Here is a 10000-nt window from a genome sequence, read left to right as displayed (position 1 = left end):
TTGCTGTCCTCCGTTAATGGTGTTTCACGGGACCATCGGGGAGAGAGATTAATGATAAGTCTGTTCGATTGTCGCGTTGGAGCGATGGCTTATGATGAGCTACTTAGCTAGAAGCGTTATTAAATACTAGCATCATCGACAATCGAGTGGTTAGAACAAGTCTATTGGCTTCTCCTAGACGAGCTGCCATGTCCCAAAGGAAAACGTTTTCGTTGACCTAATTGTGGATTTGCGCAGACAAACAACGAACTAGAACTGTCCACGGAGCTGTCATGTTGAGCTTATTCCGTGCTGTCCTTCAAGAGAAAGTAATCAAATCGTTACGTTTGCATTTGAAATGTCCCGCTGTCGACTTGATGATGCGTCTTTGCGTCCAAACTAATGATAAGTATCAGCCAAGATCAGCATTTGTGCTGTTTGCTCTTTAAAACCCCCGTCCGGGACTGCAATTATCAATCAGAGCAGAGAAGCGAGAAGACCGATAAAAACACACTTTTCGAATGAAGAAAGATTATTTTTGAAGTACGTCCTTGGTGGCCGCCAGGGTGGGCGCGGAGAGGAAAGCAAAAACCGAGAAGCATGTTGCGCGGGATTCGTTCTGCTGCAAAAGTTTCAATTCCTTCACTTCTTTGCCACCATTCTGTGGCAGCGCTTCAGTGAAATGATCAAGCTTTTTCCCGGTTTTTTTTCTTTGTCTTCATCCTCATCGTCTCTCCGGTCGCTGTTATGTCTTCTCCTAATAACAAACCCGCCCACCGTGGTCTGCCAGCCACGGAACGGACGCTTGCAAAACGAGGTCTGAACCGGAAAAATACTTTCCTACAAATAGTAATGAGCATCCTTTAAGAGACATTTGACTGCACGACCGCGGGGCCAACGTGATGGCGGGCGAAAGCACCAAAGCCAGAGAGAGAAAAAAAAAACCCGGAAAAATGCTTCTTCGTTTTCCAGTTGCTCTGCAGAGTATGGCGTGTTGATAAGATTTTGGACCGACGCCGACTGTCATAGAAAGATATTTGATTTTCCATTCTCTCTTTTCCAACTCTTTCTGCTCGTTTTTTTTTCCTCTTACGCCAACCAAAGTGTCTGTCTGAGCGATGGAAAATGAAGAGTCCGAAAATGTTGGGTGGTAAAAAGCAATAGAATCATTTTTCCTGATCGGATTAAAGCAAGAAGTAAACTCGAGCTGACGAGGAGTATAACGAAATACACGAAGAGCGCTCATGCAAGGCAGATGGAACCGTACCGACTGTTCTCTGGGAAACAGTGAAATGCTCTCAAAGGCGATCTATCATTTGTCCTGCCAGCGAGAATATTGTGTTTCAGGGAAATTTCCGGATTTTTTCCCAGATTGTTCCAGCTGCAAGACGAGGCACCATTTCGCCGAGAATGGCTTCACGTTACTGTTAACAATGTTTGCAACATAAAAAAATTCACAAGTAAACTGGAAATAATTGGACAAAGCGATGGTCGGCAGGTTGCAGAGTGGTACTTTACTATAAAACAATAGATGTAATTAATTGTGAAATGGCGGATGTGAAGGATTTATTTTTCATGAATGAAACAATTTACCGCTTTTGCTGGCTGCTCTTGGTCATAAGATCCTCAAATGCTACTAATGAGAGCAATGAAAAGCTAATGAATGTTTGGAATGCGAGGGACAAGCTGTGGAAATGAATTCATAACTTCCTAGTGGTATCCAACCGTTCCGGAAACATTGTTACGTCTGCCATGGCCTCCTCTAACCTTATATAGTCCGTTAATTAAGAAATAAATTAAAATTTTAAATGTCTGCAATTGGACCGCCAGCGCGAAAAGGGCGTAATGACAAAACATCTTTGTCGCGGACAGGCGGAAAATGGATTTGTACAAAATGAAGATGAGTAAAAAAAAAAAATCGGGGAAAAGAAAATAGGAAGCTTACCCCGCACTGAACCACAAACGTGAACGTGGTGAGCCTCTTTTGCGGTATTCGGAATCGGCATTGGCACGTCACGACCTAGCGACCGACCGACCGACCGACCGACCGACAATCCTCCTGGTGCTGGCGCGAGTGAGGCGCACTTTCAGCGCACTTTCTGCTGTTTGACATTCTATTATGATTATGGTAATGGTTTTGTTTATTTGTGCTCGCTTCAGCAGAGGATCATCGCGTGCCCGTGACGCACGGGCCACAGTCGAGATCGAGTCCTGACGCGAGCAAAACTTTCCCAAAAGGCAAGTGCTTTGGATGCTCTTTTCAAACAGAGAGCGACAGAGAGAAAGGACCACAGAGAGGGGGGGGGGGGATTTAAATTTTCCAGCTCATTGTCAGTGAGCAATGCGTCTAAAAGTTTTGGAGGCTTTTCATTTATTTGTTTTCCCTCCGACCGACCGTCAGTGGTCGTTTTGAAATGAAAACTATCGATAAAAGAGCTCTCCGCTGCTAGCATTAATTATTCCACGAGGGAAATAGAAAGAAAAGCGAACGGATCCGGCAACTGCGGGAAGCTTTTCCATGTTTGGTCCGTGTCCATGATCAAGTGTCGACTGATCGGCCGCCAGGAGTAAACCGAACTTTGGTGACCCGTTTATGGCTCGCTCGCTTTTCTCCTTTACATTATTTCGAGCACAAATGCTGCAGGGGATTTCCATGGAGTTTTGTTTTCCACGCAAAAAGCGGTTCTTAATTTCGTTGTTACGCGACCGCGCCGGGAGGGAGGGAGGGAAAATGCTTGACCAACTTTTGCGCAATGAGCCAAGCATTATTCCGGGAGTTTAGCCAATCTGCGGTCTCTGCCCTTTTGCTGCAACTTTGTCGTTCGCCACTCACGCTTACAGCTGCAGCTGCATCTTCTTTCTTTTGACGCCTGCCACCATGCCCCTTTCCTGCTTCCCGGATGCTTTCCGGCGGACCACGGAAGATGCTGGTTGCACGGAATGTTAACGGTTGTGTGGTTTGGCTTTCGCGGCGCATCAATGACTTTCTTGGGGCGGTCGCCATCCGCTCGAAGAAAAAAAAAGGCAACAATAGGGCCCCTAGCTTGGGCTGCCTAATTTTCGCTTATGAAGAGAGAAGAGAGAATGAGGTTGTTAATCCGTTGGCGTGCACCGAATGAACCCTTTTTGGGGAGATTCGACTCGACTCGGGACTTGGTTGGCCATTTTCTCTACTTTTTCCGACCGAAGGGGATGGATGTGGCCGTGCGGTGGAGAGCGGAAAGCAGTTTGCGAAAACATTTCCTGCCTCGGTTCATTCCGGTTCAAATCTGTGGTGTTATAAATTTTTAATTATTTCCTCCTGCACCGTATTCCGTTGCCAGGACGGCTTACACAGCTGTTTTCCGTGGCTTTGCGGGGACGCTTTCCGTTTCAAGTCCAAACTTTTGCCCGAAATAGTTCATCTACTCGCAGTCGGGAAACGCAGACAAATGAATTCCTGCCGGGAACTATGCAGTCGGTGCAAGGGGTAGCGGAATGGTTAACCAACAGTGGCCGATGGGAAACTATCAGCGAACATCTCTCGTCTCCGTCGGACAGGACAGGATCGAACACATTCCGTTTCGTGCGACTCGAAGATAGTGAGCGAGCAGGTGATAGGTCACCGACCAACCGATTATGATATTCACGCGAACGCTCATAACTTTGGGAGTAAAGCATTTCCCACAGTTTTTCCTCGTCTCTCTCTCTCTTTCTCTCTCTCTCTCTCTCTCTCTCTCTCTCTCTTTCTCTCTCTCTCTCTCTCTCTCTCTTTCTCTCACTGTGTCTGTCTTAATCTATGCTGTCTATGCTTCTAGAGAACTTGGCTGCTAGTGGGAAGACATAGAAGGATGAAGCGAACAGAACGGGCCAGAAACTTGTCCGGAGTCTGCACTGGAGGGACCGAATAATCCGACAGGCGGACAGGCAGGTAGATGGTCTGCCCATTGTGGTTAGCCGTTGTTCCGGGCTGGTGGGTTCATGGGGTCCAACCGGGTCTCGGTGGTCCTGGTTGTAGTGATCTATAGTTTCAATTAATTTTCCGACAAAATGATAAAGAGCTACTTCAGAGTGTGTGGCCGGGAGGGGGGGGGGGGGGGACAGCACACTTCCCAATTGATTCTGACTAAGTGCTTTTAATGGGGTGAAACCTCTTCGCAGCTTCCGGTCGCCGTCTACCGATCATCCGGTCTCGGTGGTGTCCAAAACGGAACCGGTAAGGAAAGCCGGTACCCAATCTGTGTCGTGTGGCATCGGTTAGTCCGATGCCGATCGGGACAAAGTTTAAGTATTAATAACGACATTTTTCATTCCCTTGCTATCCTTGCTCCGGTTGCGTCTCCATCTTCTGTCAATTCTGTTCACATTTCGCCTTTTCCCTTCATTTTCACAACCGTTTTTTTTTCGATGTCAACACTCGTTATGTGCGCATATTGGAAATGAGGTTCGCACTGAAGGTGAGTGGATAATTCTGGAAAATGGATTGCTGCACCAGGCTGTCGGTCTCGGTGAACTTTTATCTGCATTCCGTGGAAATACAGAGTTAATAATGTGTTACTCTTGCACTAAACATGTGACGAGTGTTTCAAGAATGCACCACACCTGGAGCAAGAAAACCACAATAACTCATTACGCACTGATCAACGTTTTTGTTCACTTCCAGGAAAACAAAGTTTATAAACATTTGCTTATTAGTTCCATGATAAGTGCCTATCAAAAGGGAACCTGTTTTGAACCGCAATACGAACTAATTAATTTGAAAACAAATACCACGTACCCGGCGCGAGTTAATGAGATAACTGCAGGGGTTTCCATTAGATAATAGTGCAGCAATCGTTACACTATCTATTAATAATATTGATAAAAGTAACCGCAACATCAGATAAACAATGTTGGCTAATAGAGATATTTCTTCTAATTACAATTAGAAATGCTGTAAGCCTTCGATAGTCAATTTAAAGTCAATTTGGAGAACAATTAGATTGTAAATTCCATAAGAAAAAGCTCATTTTTCCCAGTGGAATGCTGTGTTCTGTGGTAGTATTTTTTCTCGCTTTACCGATTACGTTCCATCTGATCGATAGATATGAATAACTCATCGTGTCATCGTCTAAAGCAAGATAAATTATTTATGTGTAAACCGGGCGACAATTTTGGAGCCATGCACTGTGCACATAACATTCCAACGAAACAGACTTGCAACGGATGGTAACAATGTGCCTCGGTTTGCCAAAATGGAAACGGTAGGGGTCATTTTAATTATCGCCCATAATGCTGGCCTCACAATGTCACCTACGAGTGCAGCAGCATGGAGCGTGTCCCAGTTTTCGGGAAATTGGATTTTGGACAACCCCAAAGCGCCATACGTACACACATTACCGGTACGCACACTGGCACACAGAGTCCTACACAATGAATACACAATGCGTTTAACAGTGCCGCTCACATCAAAGGGCATAGTTAACACACTTAATTGTGCAATGCTAAAGTGGTGCTTGGTGAGATCAGCTAGCAAACACTAGTAGCTGCCAGTGTGCCCGCCCTGGCTCGTTAAGAGTCAATGCCGGTCAACGAACGGGCGCTTTTCGTGGCCGGTTTTGATGTGAACCCTCCATTCCGACATTATTGCGCGAGTAAGCGAAGCAGACAGGCAAAAGGCGAAAGAGTGTTTTCATGTGTAATTTGCAGGAACCGGCATTACAATCGCACATACACGGGACCCTTTAATGAATTCCTGTTTGCGAATAACAAGCTGGCGGGGGAGCGGATGTTATGCTGCAGGGAGGCACGGGTGCATGCCAAACACGGTTTTACGAAGGTCGAGCACGCACACGCTACTTCGCTGCTGATTAAATTGAATCGAAAATCAAATTTGGCATCACTGGCATTTGCGTTGCGTTTCCGAATGCACAATTTTCCATTTCCCTTTTTCCCATTGTTTACCGTCCGTGATGGTGCGTGTGCGTGGCCCCATTGTCCTTTGTCGGGAGGGCAGCATAAAACCGTTTAACCCGTGGATTACAGATTTTAACTAGAAATATGTGTCTCAAGCTGGGGTGGAAATCTGTTGCAATTGAATTCCGCAATTTCCCGCACTTTGCTGCCATTGTTTCGCCGTCATTTCAGCTCCATTTCAATTTCTATAGTTTTCCTTTGACCTGTTTCTTTGATTCTCTTTGCTGCTCTCTGATTTGGTGTGCGGTAGAGTTGTTGTACAATAAATTGTATTGTTATTTTCATAGAATTCCCACTTTACAGCATTCCAAAAACTGTTGTAGGTGCTTCCAGGAGTTCAGATTTCCAAAAAATGCCATTCCATCAAGTAGCTCGCGACACGCATCACATACCTGTCACAGATTTACGCCGAAGAAATGTCAAATATTTCCCTTTTCGCGTGCAATTACAGCAGGCCACGGAGCAAGCGAAAAGGTGCGGAAACGTGGTAGGCCGATTGATTGCGTTGAGGTTGCTCTTTTTTGTGCGAGAACGCGGTAACGCAGAAATGAGTGGAAAATGTGGGATTAACAATTGATGGCACGCCGTTCATCGAATAAATTGCCACTGGTTTCACATTCAATCAGTGTGTCTTTTTTTGCCTTTCGATTTGCGTGCGCCAGTTAATCTGGAACATAATTCTGGAAAGAGATTCGGGTGGCAGGATTTGGCACTTAAGGTGCACCGCAAGGAATGCCACAGGTCAATTAAAGGATGGGTGCGCCGCATGTAATATACTTTTCCAACCGTATCCTCGCGTGATTGAGATGCGTGATCGTGGAACCAAAAGTTGATCCGTTTGTTTGTGAAGTCGTTCGTTCGGGTGGTCCCTTGGTAATCGATATGCGTACTCTGAGGATCGAATAGCAATCGAAATGCATTCGAGTGAGTTTGGCAAACGGAAAAAATAACGGGCAACTCATTCCGTATTCTCGGTACAAGTTGACATAATAGATAGGAAGGATTTGCCTTCATGCATATGAGCGGGTGGCGGTTGATAGGCGGGGGAGGTGAGGTGCGCGCGAGAGAATATGGTGAACATTCATCTAGCTTCTTCTGTTCTCTCGTGCTCGCTCGCTTTGGTGCTTCTTTGAACCGGTGCGATCACCGTTTTGTGTCTGCATCCGGGGGGGGCATTCGACGACGTGCCAGAATGGTCATATATTTACTCCGAACTTCCGGAATAATTTTTCCCCTCGCATCTTGATGATTCTTTTCGCTTGCCGTTTTGGAAGGGCAAACCCTGAAGTTCTGAAGGTAACGCAACCGAGCGAATCCAAACAAAGATCTTCGCTCTCGACGACCATTATGTGCGACCGTTGGGTAGAGTGAAGGTGAGCCAAGGCTGCAAGCTCCCGGTCCGCAGTCTGCGCATCGATTTTTGACCAAGGCCAGGCAGGTAGGATCCGACCCCCGGTCACCCAAGGTAAGCCAGCTCCTGAGCTCACGTTACAGTTTGCCTTCTCGTTGGCCAGTAGATGCCGCAGGAAAGATATTCAATTTCCAACCCAAACTTCCGCACCGCCCTGTCCCGAACCCTTTTTGCTTAAACATATTTTTTGTCGTCTTTCACACCCACTCTGGAGCAGAGTGGCAAAGCAGAAGATAGCATCTTGGTTCGAGAACAAAATTCTGAAAAAGGGTTCCGAGACCGGGGACCGGTACACTCGACCACCACTCGGCAACGGGTACCGAGGCCTCGCCAAAGGCCAAAGTTTTTAATGGCTGGTGAAATGCGAATATATTGCAACTTGGTTCATTGGGTATTCCGTGACCATCGGTGATTGCATTGGGATGCCATGTTCTTCCACAACTCTCCACGAGGACGAGGACGAGGAGTGCGTGAATGGACTCTTCTAGACAAAATTTATCGCATAATTGACACCGTACCGAGGTGAGCGATGCTAACCTGGCCGAAAAATTGTAAACCTCGGCCCGGAAAAAGGTTCGAGACAAACTGGTGTACAAAACACTGCAACACTGGTGCTGGTGCTGGTACTGGTGCTGAAGTGCTTGTATGTAGTATCGGCCACATAATCTGGACCAATTTATCGAACAATTTTCTTTGATCGGCAACGGTGCGAGGAACTTCCCAGCCCGCACATGCCCGCACTCGAGATAAGGTTCATAAATCCACGACACTTAACTGATTACTACCGATTAGAAGATGGACTCGGTTCGGTTCCTTTCGCCAGCAGAGACAGGCCAAGAAACAGTAGCGACAAGTACGACCATGTACGCCGTAAGTGGTCAAATTAAGCTACCGATCCAGGCGACCAGGGGTCTGCTTATGAGTAACACACGAGCGACAATACATGAAGTTGGATTAGGGGATTTTATTTACTACAAACCACCGAAACCTGCCTCGATTGTACCTCGTTCGGACACAGAAACCGAAAAAAAGGGGCAACAACATAAACCGGGGGGCACTCGAAATGGTCTGGTAGCTGGCAGAGAGTGCGCCAACTCTAATCCCCATTTATCATGATTATCAATTTTATGCTGCACCACTTCACTCCACAAGGTTTCAACATTCGGGATTGGTGTCGGTTTACACGGATGCATTGGGTTGTGGGGGTCCAAGTGGCCACTTGCACTGCGACACACCGACACCGAATTCGTTAACAAAAATTCGTCTTTATAGGCTTTCGTAATTAACTTGGATCTGGGGATCTACAGAATAGAACATTGAGGCAGGATTGCGTTCCTCGCGATGTACGGAATGGATTCATTGGTGCAGTCTTGACTCGCCGAAGCGCTCACAAACTATCGTGGTGCCCATGCTGCCAATGTTGGACACTGCGGGAACACATGAAAATGGTTTCAGTGTATTGTTTAGAAACCACATAAAAGCGTGAGCGAACGCGAAGTGGGTTCACGTAGCGCTGGTCTGCTGGAGACACGAACTGCATCGTGGCATGCCGGTCATCAAAGGACAACGGATCCCCCCGCCCCCCCGCGGTGTTGACGACTTTTTGGCCTCAGCGATGGTGGACAAAGTTGCAGATCAAAAGCACTCACTTTGTACACTCTAAGCACACGCCAGCCGTAACGTTGTAAGGTTGGTATTTGATGGACCACCGGGAGCTCCTGTTTCATCGACGCCAACGTGGAGTTTTCCACTCAATTTAACTCAAATGTGAAAGCTTTCTAGCTTAATTGAAACATTGGTTAAACCATGGATTCGGCGAATTTGTCATATTTATGATTAGTGGCACCACGTTTTTGCGATTTGAGATACAAATTCCAAATTCGAGCAGAAACCATACAGAACTCATTAGGCGGAGTGAGAATCGAGGGTCTTGTGCTAGAATTTCGGGAACAATTTACATTTACAAATGTGCCTCACGGCAGGTATCAGGTGCTCCCAGGATTGTCGTCTTGTTGGCAAATGGAATTATGTATATTTGCGGGCAACCGCTTGGTGCGACAAAACATCAAACGCACTTCACAGCGCCTTCCGTTCCGTTCCGTCATTGTAGCTCATAAGCATTATTGCGTGCGTGCGAGTGTGTTCTTTATTTAGGACCAGAGAGTGATGAAAGTGGATACGTGACGGTGGTGGCACAATAATTAACGCCAATCTCGAGCAAACCATGTGCCACCGAAATGGCGCACGCGGGATGAGATCGACTCTGACGGTTCTACAATCATTTGTCAGCGAACGGCGTCCCGCAGCGTGTGTGCCAACACGTGTGATTCGAATCCAACTCACTCGGAACCAACGCGCGGGAAACGCTAATGGTCCCCATTTCAGAGGCGCCCGTTTGAGAAGAGGGTGAATTCATTAGTAGGCTTTGCACTTTGATGGCGCGCGCGCGCGCGCTCGCATCGCCTCCTTCGACCAACAACGCCGCGAGCGCGCGGTGTTTCAATTTTTACCTTTTCTTGTTGGGATTTTTCGGGAAAATCGCATCGTCACGAACCGCTCAATATTTATCTGCCACCGGAGGGCACTATAGTGGGTGAGTATGTTTCACATTCCAGCAAACTAGTTCCGTACAGGATCGCCAGGGAGACCGTCGTTGCCAGCTGCTGCAGCTGTCGT

The sequence above is a fragment of the Anopheles aquasalis genome, chromosome 2 (genome assembly GCF_943734665.1).
Source record: "Anopheles aquasalis chromosome 2, idAnoAquaMG_Q_19, whole genome shotgun sequence".
NCBI lineage: Eukaryota > Metazoa > Arthropoda > Insecta > Diptera > Culicidae > Anopheles > Anopheles aquasalis.
Note: the sequence above shows the minus strand (reverse complement) of the source record.